The sequence below is a fragment of the Notamacropus eugenii genome, chromosome 3 (assembly GCF_028372415.1).
Source record: "Notamacropus eugenii isolate mMacEug1 chromosome 3, mMacEug1.pri_v2, whole genome shotgun sequence".
In the NCBI taxonomy this organism is placed as follows: Eukaryota; Metazoa; Chordata; class Mammalia; order Diprotodontia; family Macropodidae; genus Notamacropus; species Notamacropus eugenii.
The window spans coordinates 288,271,838-288,290,994 of NC_092874.1; positions in this window are offsets into that span (position 1 = coordinate 288,271,838).

Sequence of the window (19,157 nt, forward strand, 5' to 3'; positions counted from 1 at the left end):
ATAAGACATCCCTGAGTTCCCTATTGCCCTTGACATTTGTCCTTCATTTTCAAAGAGAACTATGACATCATGAAGTTGATGCCATGACATGCAAGTGAACTGAATATAAGTGAGGCAGGACTATGCAAAGTCACCAGCCTCACTCTTTCCTCTGGAGCCATCTGGGTCCAGTGGCCGATATGTATCAGGATGAGTGAAGATGCACCCCCCCCTCCCACTACCACTGCCCTAGAAATCTATTGTTCTATGATGTCAGAGAGATTTGTTTTTGGTTTCATAGATTTAGAGCCAAAAGGAATCTTGGAGGTCGTCTACGTTACCCAGGTCCCTCATTTTACAAGTCAGTAAAATGAGATCTAGAGAAATTATGTTACTTTCATAAAGTTATCCAAGTAGAATTAATAACAGCATAAAATTGCAGGACTAGTAGGGCTAAGAGGGGAGAGAGGTAAGTATTTATATGGGATCTACTATGTGCCAGGCACTGTGCTAAGCTCTTTGCAAATATTATCTCATTTGATCCTCACAACAACCCTGGGAAGTAAGTGCTGTTATGACGCCCATTTTACAGATGAAGAAACTGTAGTAGACAGAAGTTAAATGTCTTACCCAGGGTCATACAGATAAGAAAGTGTTTGAGGCCAGATTTGAACTCATTTTTCAGTGATCTATCCACTTCACCACCTAACTGCTCATGGAACAGGACCCTATGAGGTCATCTAGACCAAAAGCAGTTATTTTACAGATTAGGAAATTGAGGAAATTGAAGCAATTTCCCCAAAGTTAGACAGAGGAAAACTCTTAGATAGAGGGAAGGCATGAGTGGGAGCCCAGGTGCTCTGAGTTCAAGTCCAGGGAACTCCTGAATAGAATTAGAGGTCCCCTTCAACGCAAATGAGATGAAATCCTAGAGCTCCTGGAGAATAAGGATCGCCTCATTCATTTGTATCATAGTGCTGAGTAAAGAGTTCATAACACATAACAGGTGCTTAATAAAGGTTTGTTGATTGATTTGTTCATTGCAAGTCCAATTACCAGAATGTGTTTTCAATGTCAGACCACCAGAATTATCATTTCCCCCAGAATCATTCCCTAGAGGAGCATCTGAAATTTCATTCAATCCTAGGACTTGAGGTAAGGAAACAAAACACTGGAATATTTTTTTCTGACCATGATCTCATTCTCCTTGCTCATATGTCATTGGGGAAGAAGAAAAAAGCAAAAGGACAGGAGGAGGAGGAGGAAAGGAAGAAAAAGAAGAAGAAGATGATGATGATGACAATAGTGATGATGGTGGTGATGGTGATAACAGAAGCTCAGAATCTGGAAGAGACATCAGAGATGGTAATAACCCAAACCCCTGTTTTGTAGAGAAGATCAAAGCTAAGAGAAGTAATATGACTTACCCAAGGTCACAGTCTGTTAAATGGAAGAGACTGTACTTGATTCCATGCCTGTCTGGGCCTCTTTCTCCTACACCAGGCTTCTCTATATCCAATTGCCTTGTTTTGTAAATGAGGAAACCTTGGGAAACTTTAATGGTTTGCCCATAGTCACTCTACCAGTCAGCAGCTGGGCCATGATTCAGACTCAGTTCTTATAATTTCTAGACCAATGCTCTTTTCCCTACACTTTGTCATATTGGGTAGAATTACCCTGTTTTTGTCTTGTCCTCCTGAACCCTGCTTCTATCCTTACCTTGTCTTAAAACTGAATTCCAATCCCAGTTCTGCCATGTAACATACGTGGGATATTAGTTGACTCAAGTCATCTCTCTAGACCTCAGTTTCCATGTCTGTAAAATAAAGGAGTTGGCCTACCTCACTTCTGAGGACCTTTCCAATGCTAGATCTATCATTGTATGACCCACAACAAAAAGTCTGGAAAGAGAAATGCTCTTCCCTCCCCATATAGATATGCAGCCTCAACTGTCTCTGCAGTCTTTCCTCTTTGATGGGGATAGTGGATGGCATCCCTTCTGCTTCCCTAAAAGGACCCCCCTTAAAAAAGATTCTCAGGTGGAAGAGTAAGTGTCCATAACAGCCTAATGAGGAAATTGTTTCCTTATTCAAAGCCGTCATGGGCATTGCCAGAGCTATTTCCAGCTCACCAGTCTCAACAACAAGAGACAATGGAAAATGTGGTATTGACGAGTCTGCCTCACCTGGCAGCAGAACAACTTTCCAAGAGCACAAATAGCAGAGGCCCTTATTTACTGTACTTTGGAGATAGGCAAAGTGGAAAATGGTCAAGGATAATTGAATAACAGTTAATCAGTCAGTCAGTCAACAGATATTTTTAACTAGTCACTATGGCCCAGGCACCATACTAAATCCTGAGGTTAGAAATAACCATGAGGTTAGAAAAACACGTGATCCCTGCCTGCATGGAGCTTATGTTCTAAGGCTAGACTTAACATGCAAATAACTGTACATACAAGATAGATGCAAAGAAGATAGCGGTAATGTCAAAGTAGGCATTGGGGATCTAAGGAGGAGAAAGATGAAGGTAGCGTTGGCCAGGGCCTCCAGAGCGTGGTATTGAATCTGAAGTTGGAGCCAGGGTGGACCTTAGAACAGAAAATGTCAGAGCTGGGAAGGACCTTAGAACACAGAGGGATAGTTGTGACAAGAGGGAAGAGTCTTTAGTACAGAATCTTGAAACATGTCATGGTAAAATAGGAAGGGACTCTTGAGCCCAACCTTCTCCTTTTACCAATGACAAAACTGTTACATTCAGTACCTATGTGACCCTGTGGAAGCAATTTCATTCTCTAGGACTCAGTGTCCTCATCTACCAAATGAGGGGGCTGAGCCCCAAGCAGAAGTGGTGAGGGCATCAAGCTAGAGACCTGGTCCTAGTGACAGCAAAGGGGTCCAACATGCTAGTCCCAGGGGCAGCAGAATTGAAAGATTCATGGGTCCCAGCAGAGAGGGGCAAAGGCAAGCCAAAGGTGACACTTTGTTTGAGGTAATTTAGATCTGATTGTCTCTTTCATATCATCTATCTACCTGTACAATACCTAGTCAGTGGTCATTGGACAGATTCTCCCCAGAGAGGGCTTGGAGGACCGAGGAGAACCATTGTTGAGACTTGCCTTCTAGCAACAAGGAAGGGGAGTCTACCCAACTCTCATAGGAGAAGAAGATAATTCCTCAGAAATTTCCAAAGGGAAAAAAAATTGGTGCCTTCTGTGGAACTCCAGTGAAGATGGATGTCCTGGCTGAGGGTTTAGGGAATACTAAGTGGGTGGTAATACATTAACAACCTAGGATGGGGGTCACTGACGAAGCGGGAATCATCATCATAGTCTTTGCTATGGCTCCGGTACTATTCCTGCCCTCAGGCACCTCTTTACATCAAGAAGCTTTGGCCAATTCCTGGAATATACTAAGCTATTTATAAATCTTTGTTGACTGATTAACTAACTGACTAAAGGACACACTTCTCCCACCTACCTGCCACCAACCTCTTCCAATTCTATTCCATCATTTCTCACCCTTTTTTCTCCCACTGTAAGTGGGGAAAATCTCTACTCTCAACAGCAAAGAGGGATGGGGGGCTTGGTGACCCTTCATTCCAGAGTTCCCTGGAACAAACTTTACAAGTCAAATGAAAACCAGGAACCACTTAGCGACCTATGATTGGGGAAAATTGGAGCCAAGGCCAGAGCATTTGTGTTCTTCCTCTCCCCGGCATTTTTGATCTATCTCCAATTTGCTCAAATCTCTTTAGACCCGAAGGCTTCGACTGAGGCCTAATGTGAACCATTCCACCCAGGCCGGTATGCCTTATGGGTGATTTATGGAGATCATGCCAGGAATCCCAAAGGCAGGCACTGCTGGATTGCAGAGACCTGACGTCATGTGAAAGTTTTACAAGGAGCTCAGGTTGAGTTGCTCCAAGGATCATTGCTCAAAGTGTTTTCAAATGATTTTTTTTCCTAAGAAAGTTCCAGCCCCTCTCTCTGCATCTCTGTGTCATGCTACGGTGAGGTAGCTCTGGGATGGCACCGAGCCAGTGTTGTCTGTGGTATGTTATCTATTCCTTCTACAAGCTCCCCCTTCCCCAGGGAAAATATAGGAGGATCCAGGAGTGTGCCAGAGCCAGCTCAGACCAACTCACAAGAGCCAATTGTTAAATTTTCAGTGTGAACATTTACACCTCTGAAATGGACAAATTATGTAAGCCAGTGCTTGATTTATTTTTTGGTGATTGCCAAGACTTAAGAAAGTAAAGGAAAAAATTTAATCTCAGAATCAGATTAAATTTAAAAGCCTGACATATACATATATATATATATTTCCCTCTCCAGAAAGATGATTGTTAAACATTTACCAGCACATCACTTATTAGATAATCATTGTATACGTTTATGCTATATAGAAAGGCTGGACTCAGAGCTAAGAAGACCTAGATTCCAATCCTTTCTCAGACACATGCTGGCTGAATGATCTTGGCTAAATCAAGCTGAAGGCTGGAAGTCAAAGAGCAGCTTTGGCAAAGGGAGTTTCCTTTCCAGAAGTTCCCTTTGAGGTTTGACTATCAAATCACGGGTCTGTGCTAATAATCATGGGTTTGTGTTTCTGCCTTTTTTGTTTTGAATCCCCAGAGCTTAGCACAATACCCAGCATGTAATAGGCACTAAATAAGTGATTGCTTATTGAAATGATAATATTAATAACTTATGTAATTATAGGGCTTTTCAGTATAGGAAACATTTTTTGTTCATTATCTCATTTCATCTTCATTAAAACACTTCCAAATAGGTATTAGTCTTATTTCATAGATAAGGAAATGAGGTCATTGTAACTAAATAATTTTCCAAGGTCACACAGCTCAAAAGGGTCACAGTGAGGTCTGTGAACCACAAGGTTGCTGACTCTTAAGTTCAACTGTCTTTCTGTTATATCAGACTGCCTCTGATGGTCAGTGTCCTCTTCCACAAAGTGAAGAATTTGGATCAGTTTATCCCTAAATCCCCTCTGAGACTGAAATTCTCTGACCATCTGAACCAAGGCTGACACCATAAACATGGTTTGAAAAAAAGTTACAAAACTGGATGAATTAATTAAAAAGTGTTTCTTTAAAAATTTTCTCTATGCCAAGCACAGTGGAATGATTGACAGCTCTGTGTTGGTACTATAATTCACATGCCAATAGAAAACTCTGTTGCTTAAAAATATGTGCATAGTACTCACAAAACCTGATAGGAACAGGGAAGGGGGCAGATCGTCATCAGGAAAAAAGCAGAGTCAGAGATGAAACTGAGAATGTTAAATCAATTTTTAAATTGAAAATTTGCCACACCTGGTGTCATGTGGACAAGTATTTATTATTATCTATCAGTCAGTGTATCAAGTAGGGGAGATGCAAAAAAAGGCAAAAATAGTCCTTGCCCTTGAGGAATTCTCAGTCTAATGAGAGGAGATAACATGCTGCTGATATTGTACGAACAAAATATATACTGGAAAATTAGAGATCGCTGGTGGCAGGATAGCATTAATATCAAGGGGAAATCAGGAAGGGGTTTTGGCAGAAGGTGAGATTTTAACTGCGATCTGAATGAACCCATGGAAGCCAGAAGGGATGAGGAGGGAGAGCATTCCAGGCTTGGAAGATAGCTGGAAAATGCATGGGTTTGGGAGCAAAGAGGATCAAGAATTTCATAAGGCCATTGGATTTTGGCAGGTAATTTAGTAGGAGGTAATGAGTGACTTTTAAAAGATTAGTTTCAGTATTGCAGTGGGGACTGGGGACACCTGCCTAACAAATGATGCGCTAGGAATGACATTGTTCAGCTTTTTTAAAAATCAATTATTTGGTTGATACTTACATAATTTTACATTTTAGCAGGAAAAATATCCTTAATATAAATATTTTCTCCTTTCTGTGTTGAATCCCAGGATTCCAGGGAACATGATTTGGGAAACATGACTATATATGTAAATCTAATAGTATTCAGATAATGTGGCACCCCTTGCCTCCACCACTCTCCCAGTTTGCACTAGTATTGGAAGGTAAGCCCCTTGAGGGTAACCCTGAAAAAGTGGAGATTCTAATATTGTCGTCCATGAGCCCCCACCAGTAGACTTCTCATTTCAGTAAGGCAGTAAACATTAATTAGTTTTGAGGTTTTTTTTTTTTAGCAAAAAGTGTTTCCTAAAATAGTATAGTAAGAATAGTTGGCACAAAACATCCTCTAATAGTTTATGAAGACTGACCCACAAATATATATAGGTCTAAAGGAAAAGTATATTAATAACATATATGGCCAAAGGATAAAATTATAACTCCTAGTCACTGGAAGTCTTTTCTTGAGTCCGTAGGCAGCATTCCTTTCTCATTCAAAGAATGGTTCTATCTAAATTTGCTTCATCCTTTGAGATACTGTTTCTCTACCAATATGTGTCTATTTGTCCTGGTTATGCCTCTCTTCTCTTGACTGAATTTATTGTTTCAAACCGGTCTGATCTGTCCTACAACATGGTTCATGGGAAGGACAGAGTGTAATACTCTCTCTGGGCTCATTCTTTACTTACTGCCCTCTGGTATAGATGCAAAGATGTGCCTCTTCAAGGCACTCCTGAGCCTGGAGTCCTCCACCCCTTAACTGACCTACCACCAAAATGAGGAATTGGTATAATTTCTTCAATTATTTAAAGCTTCCAGGGGTTATACTTAGTTAATCAAGTTGTTCCCTCCTTGAACCAGTGAAAGAGGAGCTTGCATCTAATGATGAGGCCATAGGATTTAGACAATTTAATTTTACACATTTTAAAAACCTAATAATATGTTTGTTGATTGACTGAGATGGGGTGTCAAAGGGGAAGAAAGCATCAATTAAGCTGACCTGCAATTCAGATGCTGCCAAGGAACTTTCAGATCTGATGCAACCTTGCCTCTAATGTTTTACTACCTGTGTGACCATGGGGAAGTCATTTAGCTTTTCTAGGTCTCCATTTCCTCATCTCTAAAAGCAGGGGATGGATGAGATGGCTTTTGGGTTCCCTTTCATCTGTCAATCTATGGTTCTAGGAGCCCCTAAGTGCTGTGTAAATGTAGGTTATAATTATTCCAGAGATTTGGAGGTAGGGAGAAAATAGAGATACCCATCATTTGGTGAATTCCTCTTGGGGTCAATGAGAAAAGAGGACCAACATGGCAGAAGGTGAGAAAGTCACAAGGATGAAAGGGGGAGGAGACCCCAGGCTCTGAGAGGAATTCCAAGGTGGGCTAATGGTTGAAGCATAGTGGATACACAGGCAAAGTCCAAAGCAGAACCAGAAGGGGAGTGGGGAATTAGGGGTACCCTAAGCTCAGCTCTAGGTTTATAATCCTGTGATCACCAAATCTTAATCTGGAGACTTCAAGCAAATTACTTAACCTCTGGGCCTCATTTGAGAGGGTTTGGACTCTAAGGTTCCTTCCAGCCCTGACTCTAAGATCCTGTGATTCCCAAGTCACTAAACTTCACTAAGACTCAGTTTCCTCATCTGTAAAATGAAAATTTGCACTCGATGACCTTTAAGGTCCCTTCAAGCTCCAAATATATGAAGAGAAAAACTTTACCAGCAATTCAGAAATGTGAGTTATGATTACTAATATTACAGGGGTCTGAGAAGACTGAGAGCCACAGGACCCCTCCCCCAGTGACACCAGTTTCCCTCCAGACTGAGCCTTCATCTCCATGATACCAAGACAACTAACCAATTCAGTGAGTGGAAAAATACAACAAACTGTCTGCTTGAATAAGTCCAGGGGAGAGGGGGGAGGGGGGAAGGAGATAGTAGAAAAAGAATCCTAATAGTTCATCAGGAGAGAATTTTACTTTTTCCTCAGGAGGTCTCACCAACGCCCAGGCTGAGAGAGAATAATGCTGCCTATGCTGAGCTAAGTGAAAACCAGAAGCAAAAGGGAAGGAAAAAACAGTGTCTGATGCAGAAACCAGCAGAACAAAGGAAGCCCAGCAGACCACTCACGAACTCCTGCCTGGGGACTACTCTGTCCCTAGGAAGGAAGTGAGTAGTTACCAGGGGGAGGTGAATCCCAGAAAAGCCATCCATAGAAATGTGAGCATGTGTGCTGACTGTCAAGGGTGATGGGGGAAATTCCTATTTCAACCCTCTTCCCCCCACCTCTGCCTTTTTTATGGGAAAGCAGAGCATGACCTTGGTGGATACTGAGTCCCCAAGGAGGAAGCAGCCAGCAACTTGAGAAGCTTGAGATGCTATAAATCATGGGCAGCGATGGGATTCATCGGAGAGCCCTGAAGGAAATAAAGTGTGAAATAGATTCCGTGCCAAACAAGGAGACACAAGGCATCCTTCCGACACAAGGCCCGGATGTATCAGCTGCCATTAGCAAAGCATCCCCAGCCAACACAGGTCCCCGAATATACAGGAGGAGACATTGCCGTGCCTTGGGGAGTCAGCTCCTGGGAATAAAGGGGAGCTTGGCAAAGCAGCTGGATAAATTTAACCTGCTAACATCAGCGTGGGCGCTGGTTGGGAGCAGCCAGATTTCAGAGAGAGCTTTTAAAAGAAATGTCCTTAATGAAAGAGCTATGAAAAGGAAATGCATGACTAAATGCCCAGGATTTTAATCCAATTGAACCCAAGCATCACCTTGTATGGCCCTTGCCTAAGCAGAATTCTTGACCTAAAACCCTAAATGGATCAACTAGGATGGATAGAGCACTGGCCTTTGTGTCAGGAAGACCTGATTTCAAATGTGGCTTCAGACACATAATAGCTGTGCAACCCTGGGCAAGTCACTTCACCCTGTCTACCTCAGTTTCCTTGTCTGTAAAATGAGCTGGAGAAGGAAATGGCAAACCACTCCAGTGTCTCTGCCAAGAAAATCCCAAATGGGGTCATGAAGCATCTAAACAAGAGCAATAGTCCTAAATACATCAGGATTATGGGGCCGTGGATTTAGAAGGGGGAGGGACTTCAGAGGCCATTCAGTGCAACACCCTCACTTTATAGTCAGTCAACACTCTGTGACAGGAACTGTGCTGAGTGCTAGGGATACAAAGAAAGGTGAAAGACAGTCCTTCCCCTCCAGGAACTCAGTTTAATGGAACAAACATACAAACAACTGCACAAACAAAATACATTGGACAACGGATGGAAGATGTCAAGATTGAGAATGAGACAAATGAGACCTGAAATTAACTGACCTGACCAAGATCACCCATCTATTGTCACAAGAGGGATTTGAGCTCAAGTCTTCTGCTGATCCATAATGAATGAAAAATCTTTTAAGTGACTTTTTTAAGCAATTGGGGTTAAGTGACTTGTCCAGAGTCATGCATCTAAGTAAGCGTTTGAGGCTAGATTTGAATTCAGGTCCTCCTGACTCTGGGGTTGGTATTTTACCTACTCTGCCACCTAGCTGTGATTACCAAGTACCAAACACTATAAAATCCCTTATTACTCAGTTTCATTAGCCTAACTCATTTTCCCATGGTACAGTCTGGAGCTTGAAGTATATTCATGGAAACCATCAATACTGGTCAGGAACAGGAGAAGAGGCAGGGCATGAATTTGTGATTGTTGCTTAGTCATGTCCAATTCTTCTTGACTTGTCCATGGCATTTTCTTGGTGAGCCAGTTCCTTCTCCAGTGTGTCCCCATTTTACAGATGAGGAACAGAGGCAAAAAGGGGTTAAGTGACTTGCCCAAGGTCACATAGCTAGTTAAGTGTCTGAAACTGGATTTGAACTTAGATCTTCCTGACTCCATTGTATACTAGCTACCTAGTAGGATAAATTATTTACATGAAAAAGATGTCAGGGGAATTTTGGATTGAAACTGAGAGCATGAATGAATGGAAGTATTTAAGCATTTACTATATACCAGGCCCTGTGGATACAGATACAAAAGGATTGGGGAGGGGTAGGGAGGGAGGGGTTTGTCTTCATGAAAGCTGAAATTAGCCAAGGCCAAGGGTTTGGGTCATTCGTTCGCTTCCAGTCCGCTAAATAAAGATATTTAGATAATATCTTTATTTGCAGGGATCTGGAAACCTAGAAGGCATCTGGAAACCATACACGTTGCTGCCTTCAGGCCTGAGACCCTTGTGGGATCTTTGGCTCTCCTCTCCTCTTTTAATTCTCTTAAATACACACAACTGGAATGCTGCAGAAGAGGTTAGGCTGACCCCTCAGCAAAGATGATATGTAGCTTCACAGCATCCCAAGATCTAGTGCTGGAAGCAACTTTAGAGTTCATTTAGGATGGATTTGTTCTGAGAGGCCTCAGACAGCAGAATGAGGAACCAGGGGGAAAAGAATATAGGGCAGGACAGAAAAGCAGCTGACCTTGGGAGATACAGGGGCTGAGGGGCAATTTTTATTTGTCCATTTACTTACTCCCTGAGTGGTCTCAGGCAAGTCACTTCAACTCTCTGGGACTCAGTTTCCCCATCTGTAAAATGAGACAGGCTAGGTGACTCTTCCAGCTCTGGATGGATGCTCATACCATGTGATCCTATACATTTCAGAAAAGCAGATTTAGGTTTGATGCAAGGAAGAGTTTCCTAGCAGTTGTGGTTCAGTCATTTCAGTTGTGTCCAATTCTCTGGGACTCCACTTGCGGTTTTCTTTGCAGAGATACTGGTGAAGTTTGCCATTTCCTTCTCCAGCTCATTTTACAGATAAGGAAACTGAGACAAACAGGGTTAAGTGACTTGCCCAGGGTCACCTAGCTACTAAATATCTAAGGCTGAATTATAGCTCAATTATTCCTGCCTCCAGGCCCAGTTCTCCATCTACTGTACCACTTAGTTGCCTCGTGAAGAGCAGTACCCATCCTGTAAGAAAATGTAGGTGTCCATGTTGAGTATCATTGGCAAAGGGAAAACCATTCTCAGCATTTGGAACTGGGCAGATACTATGGAATCTCTCCCTAGACATCAGGAGAGGTATGGGGCATATTTAAGGTTAGAAGATAAAAAAAGGGAAAGAAGCATTGCCAGGAATGTTGGGAGGAAAGAGACATCACTAGGGATTCTCTGGGACCTGCTCTGCTGGCTCTTCCAGATTCCAAAGAAAGGGAATTCCCCATCCCTGGAGGTTTTGCCTGAAAGGTGAGAGGAACATAGGAAAAGTGTAGCTATGGACTACATTCAGTGACTTCTGAAGGCCCTCTGACTTTGAGATTCTGAGCTGTTTTTATAAATTTGGAAACTGAGTCCCAGAAAAATAAAAGCGCTTGCGCAGGGTCCCATCAATAAATAGTATGGGTCAGGGGAAAGTGTGCTAGACAGGCAGTCAGAGGACATCAATCTAAATTCTTGCTCTTATTACTACCTCCTGTGTGACCTTCAAGTCTCTTTGCCTCATCTGTAAAGTGGAAGGGTTGGTGAAGATAATCTCCTAAGGTCCCTCCCAGATCCCAAGTACCAGGTACAGTGAACGGTGAGCCCAGGAACTCTGACTCAAAGTCTAGTGTTCTTTCTGGTATTCTACCAGGCTTCATTTACTCCTCTGACTCCTTACAGCCTCTACCATGAGTCCCTTCTGTTTTATACCTGGAACATGTGAGATGTCTCTTTGTTTTGTCTGCAACAAATCGTGGCCATGGGATGGTAGCTTCCAAGTCACCCAAGCAATGTCCTCTTACTGTTTTGTCCCAAGTTCTATAACAAGGAGAATGTAACCATCGTGATGTGCCCCTATAAACTCCACCCTTATCAACCAGTGACTCACAGTCCTCCCAAACTCATTATTATCTTAGTCAGGTTGATCGCTTGGTTGGTTGGTTAATTTACTGATCTTCAAGAGGCATGTATTTTTCTTTGGAAAATAAGACAATAAGACACAAAACCTTTAAATATCAATACAAGGCCATACCAGTATGATGGTGGTTACTTGAGGGTGGGGATTATTTCATTTTTGCCTTGGGTCCTCCATTGACTCACATAGTGCCTAGAACATAGTAGGGTTTATTCACTCAATTGAATGGATGAATGGATTAATCCCTAGATATATGGAGGAATGTTTGAATGAATGGATGGGTGGATAGATTGGCATATGCATGAATAAATAAATGGATGGGCAGATGAGACTTTAAAAAGAATGTAAGTTCCTTGGTGGCAGAGAGCTCATTGAATTGCCAATAATTCACATAATGCCTGGAATATAGTACGTGCTTTATAAATACCTGTTGATTGGTTTGAAGAGTAGGAGGGCAATGGAGACAAAAATAGAATGAGACAAATCAAGAGACACGGAAAGGGAAAAACTGGCAGAACCTGATAATTGAGGAAACTCTGGAACCACAAAGAGCCTCCATCTGTAAGAAAACAGCTGTCCCCATCTCCTCTATGAGCAGGAGTTATCCCTAGCCAAACAAACCAGGAAACTTCATCAGTCTGTTCTTGTTTTTGTTCAATTGTCTCAGTCACGTCTGACTCCTTGTGACCTCTTTTGGGGTTTTCTTGGCAAAGATACTGGAGTGGTTTGTCATTTCCTTTTCCAGCTCATTTTACAGATAAGGGAACTGAGGCAAACTTAAGTGACTTGCCCAAAGTCACACAACTTGTAAGCATCTGAAGCCAGATTTGACTCCAGTACAAGTATTCTATCCATTGTACCCCCTAGCTGCCCAACAGGATGAACCATAAGTGCCCAACACTCAGCCCCTCTCCCTTGAAAAGGTCTTATGCCACATAAGCCCACTCAGAGAGGTTCCCTTTCCCCTTGGTCCTTGAATATTTGCACCCTTTAAGCTCTTACAAAAGCAAAAGGAAGCTACAGTATAGAAATACAAGAACTGCAAGCTGTTAAGCATTTTTTCCCGTCCCTGTCTATAAACAGTAGGAGCCTGAATGACTTGGATAAACACCCTATAAACATCTGAAGCTTTCATGGCTTAGAGCAAAGGGTTTGACATTCGCCTGTTGTTGGTTGAGGTCTTGGGGGGAGGAGAGGAGGGGCATTGAGGGGTGGGGAAAGGGTAGCAATAGTTTCCCTTTGGAGTTCTGTTTTAGGAGCCATTTCTGGAGAAAACAGGATAATGGTAGAGTTCTAAAAGGAGTTGTTTCCAGAGGTAAGTTGCATTTTCTGACCATTTCCAAGGAATCCAGTTTTGGAACTGTCCTTCTAAAAAACAATAAAATGAACAAACAAAAATTTTCTTCCTCCATTCACCGTCCAGAGAGCCATCCATTAGAACAAACTGGGGCAGCTAGGTGGTGCAGTGAATAGAGGCCTGGAGTCAGGAGGGCCTGAGTTCAAATTTGATCTCTGACACTTGACACTTACTAGCTCTGTGTCCCTGGGCAAGTCACAACCCTGACTGGCTCGCAGAAAAGGGAAGGAGAGAAGGAGGGAGGGAGGGAGGGAAGGAAGGAAGAAAGGAAGGAAGGAAGGAAGGAAGGAAGGAAGGAAGGAAGGAAGGAAGGAAGGAAGGAAGGAAGGAAGGAAGGAAGGAAGGAGGGAAGGAGGAAGTTCATCAGTCAAGTCTGATGTCATCTGCAGTGTTCCATCCTCTAAAGTTTCCCCACCTTTGCTGAACCAGGAGAGAGGTGCATTCTCTTATCTTTTCTTTGGGACTGAGCTTAGGCATTACAATTACCCGACATTCAGCTGGATGCAATATTGTGTTATGTTGTTGGCTGACTTCCAGACAGTTCTCTGTAAAGCCAAAGGGCTCTTCTTTCTTTTCTCTATCATTCCACAAAACAGCATCTTCCTGTCCTTCTCTCCCGCCCCCCCCCCCCCCCAGCTCCCATCCTGCTTTTGTCCTCATTTTTCCACTTGGAAGGACAGTAGCAGGAATGTAGGAGCCTGTCTCCAGGGCTAGGCCTGGCAAGGAAGAAAGACATTTTACCAGAAGAACTAGGTGCTATTTTTGAGCTCTGTGGCTTAGTTCAGATTGTTATTTTTGTAAGAGACTATGTTTTTCTGTGTTATAGTCTTCACTTTCTGGCTGTAGGACTGGACAATCAAGCCTCAGGCCTGATACCATATTGTGTCAGTCCATAAGGATGCGCCTGGAAGGGAGATCAAACTGGACTTTGGGAGGTTTCCTTTCAGCTTCCCCTCCCATTGAAATCTCTCTCTCTTTTATTTCCTCATGGACATTTTCAGAAAATTCTAAAATTAAAAAAAGAAAGGGAGAGACAGGAGGAAGGATAACCCAGTGTGGGTCCCAGCTGATGAAGGCCCTATTCTGGGACTGTGTGTCCAGAGCCATGGGACCCACCCGTATATTGGGGCTACTGATGTATTCAGCCCACTTGACCATGCGGCATAGGCCCCAATGTCCAGAGATTTCTATCTCCCCATTGCCTACTGGATGTTCTGAATTGAGCCCCCCCATCTCAGCCCCACTTCTTCTCAAGCCTGTTGAGTCTTTAGCCTTAGGTCCCAAAGGGAAGGAAGATATATTTTATCCAAGGAAGGAATCTGTAATAAACGTTGAGTAAATGCTGAGCTGTCTGGGAGAGAATCCCAGGTTTTTATTGGCTGAAATAGGACCCGGAGAGCATACCCAGCTGGCTGCTGGAAGAAAGGCCTTGCTGACTTGGGGTCCTCTCCCAGGGAAGCCAAGTATTGAAAGATGGAGCCTTAAACACATGCAAACACAGGTAATCCACATGCCTGGGAGCCTCACAAGTCAGAAGACATCCATCCTGTGGCTATATCAGTGAATGGAGACAGGCCATGTTTCCATGTCTGTGGGAGATTCTATGGTCCACTGCTAGAGCAATAGACTTTTGAGTTAGGGGAGACAGAAGCCACCCCAGACAACAGTTCATTTGTCATACCCTGTAGAGGCAAATGTTACCCAAAAAGAAAGGAAGTGAGTTATAGCTAAGCTAGCCCTTTGGATGTCTGGACAATGAAGTAGGGTATTACCTACCCATCGTCTGAGTTTGCCTTTGAATTACACCTGTGCCAAGACTTCAGGAAAAAGTGATACCCATACGGGTGATAGCACCACACCCAGTTGTGTCTCCATAATATTTTGCATTGATCACCTTATCTCCACTACCACAGTCCCCATCCTGCTCCAGGCTTCATTTGGATGCCCACGTTCCAGTATCTTCCCTCTCCAACCTGGCTTCTACTCAGCTACCATAAGCTTGCTCAAAAGCCTTAATGACGTATCACCTATAAGATAAAATGCCAACTCCTTTGTTGGCATCTAAATACATCCGACTTCAATCTACCTTCCTAGACATGTTTAATATTATTCCCAGATTCTATATCCCATCAATCAACTCTACAGCTATTAACCAACAAGCATTTATGAAACATGTGCTATGTTCCTGGTGCTATATGGGATACCTTATTAGGGTTGTGAGAAGAATTAAAGAAGCTCTGCTTCTAATGAGGGTAACTAAGTCATTATGACTATTATAAATAACCAGATTAACTATAAAGGTCATATGGGAAGATGCCATCTGCCTCCAGAGAAAGAACTGATAAACAGAAGTTTGTATAGAAAGATTGTATATGTACATGTATATGTATATACACACATATATAATGTATATAAGTATATATGTATATACACACACATATAATATATAAGTATATATGTATATACACACATACATGTATGTATGTGTATGTATGTACATATGTATATAGATATGTGTATATGTATTAATGTCTAATGTTAGCCATCTCCAGGGCAGGGAAGGAAAGAGAAGGGAGGGAAAAAAAAGAAATTTACATGGCAACTAATATATTTAAAAGGAATAGCGAGCTGTACATCACAGATTTGCACTTTCATCTGAAATCTTTTTTATTCTACTACGTTATGGAAATGCTTGTTTTATTTCATAAATTAAAAAAATAAATTTAAAAACTATACACATCACAAATACAAGGTGAATAAATACAAGTCTATATAGCATAACAGTGCAACAGTGATAACAACTAACACGTATAGTGCTTGGCACTTTGTAATTATTATCTCACTTGATCCTCACAGCCACTCTGGGAGGTAGATGGTATAGTTATTCCCATTTTACAGATGAGGAAACTGAGGGAGAGGTTGTGACTTGGCCAGGATCACACAGTTAGTAAGTATCTAAGGCTGGATTTGAACTTAGACCTTCCTTACTTCAGGCCTGGTCCACTATCTCCTATACCACCTAGCTGCCCCATAGTTAAATAGAAGATACTACTTTATATTCTAGCCAAACTGGCTAAGACCTGAGTTCAAATCCTCCCTGATTTCCCAATCAGAATACCCTTTGCTGGCCACTACTCTCCCAAATGCATTGTTTCATCCTCCAAATAAAACACAAGCTCTATGAGGACAGGGACTGTCTTCACTTTTGTACTTGTGTGCCAAAGCACTTAGCATGGTGCTTAGCACACAGGAAATTTAATAAATGCCTTTTCATTCATTCATTCACTTGTTCATTCATTCATGGCCACCACCCTACTACTAAGGCTAGAATTATTAACTATGCTGTTGTTATTGCTAAAGTAAATAGATGTATGAATGAATAGATAAGATGGTGATAGCTATTTCAATAGAATTGGTTTCCCTTGTAATCTTTTCTATTTTATTTTATGCATTTAAAAACGTAATTCTGAGAAGGGGCCCATAAGCTTCAGCAGATTGACTACCCAAGAGCACCATGACACAAAAAAGTGTTAAGACCTCTGCCCAAAACCTGCATAAGATGGATATAGTGGCAAATGTACCACTTGGGAATTGGAAGTTCTAGTTCCAACCCTTCCACTGACGAACTCTAGGATTTTAACTTGTCTCTCACTTTCCATTCCCTGAATCTCTAAAATGAAGGAGTAGCACTCTATGTAATTGGGAAAGTCCTCAAAGAATCCCTGATCTTATTGTCCAGTCTCTCATCTGGTCCAGCTAGGATATTCACTTCCATGCTATTCTATTTAGCAAACATTAATTAGACACTCACTGTTTTCAGAAGGCATCTAAAAAGGGCTATGTCTGAGGAAAAAGTTGGCACTTAAACAAGGTATAGTCTCTGCCCTCATGGAGCTGATATCCATCTAATAGGTGGATAGGACATATATAAAAAGGAACTATAATGTACAAGTACATAAGAAAGAGAAAAAAAAACATAGGAAATCCTAGAAAATAAAAAAATCACACTAAGAATTCAAGGAAGGCTTCATGGAGGCAATAAAATTTCTTTAAAGGAAAAATAGTAATTAAATAGAGAGAGGGATGTGAGAGGGTGTTCCAGGCACAGGAAACCATGTCAGCCAAGGCACTGAGGTGAGAAAGTGCATGACATGCAAGAAGATGGTGAGTAGTTCGATAGAAGAGCAGTATGAAATAAGGTGGAGAAGGTAGCATGGGGCCAAATGTGTGGAAGGTCATAAACAACTGGCTAAGAAGTTCAGATTTCAGAGAGTTGATAATAGGGAGCCATTTGACGGCATGGATCAGTGAGTTATGGCCCAATATGAGCATGGCTTGGCACTGGTGGGAACGTTGAATTGGAAAAATGTAACAGGGAAGGTGGAAAGACATGTGGGGAGGCTGTTGTCATAATCCAGAGAAGTGATGTCAAGGGCCAGAACATGGAGAGTGGATTCAGCAACCCTCTCTGGGACTGGAGAGGAAGGGTCAGCTGCACCTCAAGGGAAATTGCCATAACCTTCATTGCTAGAGTGACTTTTTTGTCCCATTTGGCCTTTGTGCTGGTCCCAGATGAATGGAGTAAGTTGCAAAGAGAAGAATGATCTAATTTCAGCTTCTAGCCAGTCATGTCTAAGTGACTTGAAGAATCGTGGAATCTTAGAGTTAGAAGGAGCTTTGGAAGGCACCTCATCCAACTGACTTTTGAATGAAAATTTCCCCACAACAACGTCCCCAAAATCCTCAAGTAGCTTTGGCTGAACACCTTTGTTTCAGTTTGCCTTTAAGAAGGAAGGCAGGAAGGAAGGCAGGAAGGCAGGCAGGAAGGAAGACAGGAAGGCAGGCAGGCAGGAGGGAGGGAGGGAGGGAAGGAAGGAAGGAAGGAAGGAAGGAAGGAAGGAAGGAAGGAAGGAAGGAAGGAAGGAAGGAAGGAAGGAAGGAAGGAGGGAAGGAGGGAAGGACGGAAGGAGGGAAGGAAAGAAGAAGGAGGGAAGGAAAGAAGGAAGGAAGGAAAGAAGGAGGGAAGGAAGGAGGAAACAAAGGAAGGAAGGAAGAAAGGGAGGAGGGAAGGAAGGAAGGAGGGAGAGAGAGAAAGAAAAAAGAAATTTACAAGATAACTATTATATATTTAAAAAGAATAGCACATTGTACATAATAGATTTGCAGTTTCATATGTAATCTTTTTAAAAATTATACTATGTTATGGAAATGCTTGTTTTATTCCATAAATTAAAATTTAAAATAAACAACAAATAAAATTACATGAAACCTAAATGTATTTTGAAATTTCTACCTATTATTCTTTGAGGTTAAGTAGAAAGAACCTTACCCCTTTTCCCTGTGACAACAGCATACCATAATTGATAAAACAGTGCCTGGGAGTTGCGGGGATGGGTTCCCCCCTCTTCTGGATGCTAGGCTTCTATTCATATAGCCTGAGATTGCATTCCTTGTTTTTGGTTATCAGGCAACACTGTTGATTCATCCTGAGTTTGTCATCCACTAACCATGCACTTAGGGGCAGCTAGGTGGTGTTGTAGTGGATAAAGCACCAGGCCTGGAGTCAGAAAGACTCATCTTCCTGAGTTCAAATCTGTCTTCAGACAGTTACTGGTTGTGTGGTCCTGGGCAAGTCACTTTACCCTGTTTGCCTCAGTTTCCTTATTTGTATAATGAACTGGAGAAGGAAATGGCAAACCACTCCAGTATCTCTGCCAAGAAAATTCAAAATGGGGTCATGAAGAGTTGGACATGACTCAACAACAACAAACCTATGGCCCCCTCCTCAGCCCTTGTGGCTTTATAGAATTGCCTAGGGTCTCCTACCCCATTCTCTGTTTGTACTGCTTATGGTTTGAGCCCAAGTGTGACTTTACATTTTTTCTACCAAATATCATCCAGGTAATATGGTGCAGAGGATAGAGAGCTGCTTTTAAAATCAGAAAGGCCTGAGTTCAAATCCTGTCTCTGCCAAATATTGGGTATTGGACCCTGGGCAAGTCTTCTCACTTTTCAGTATTCTAGGCAGTTTTTTAAATCTATAAGTTATACAAAGGT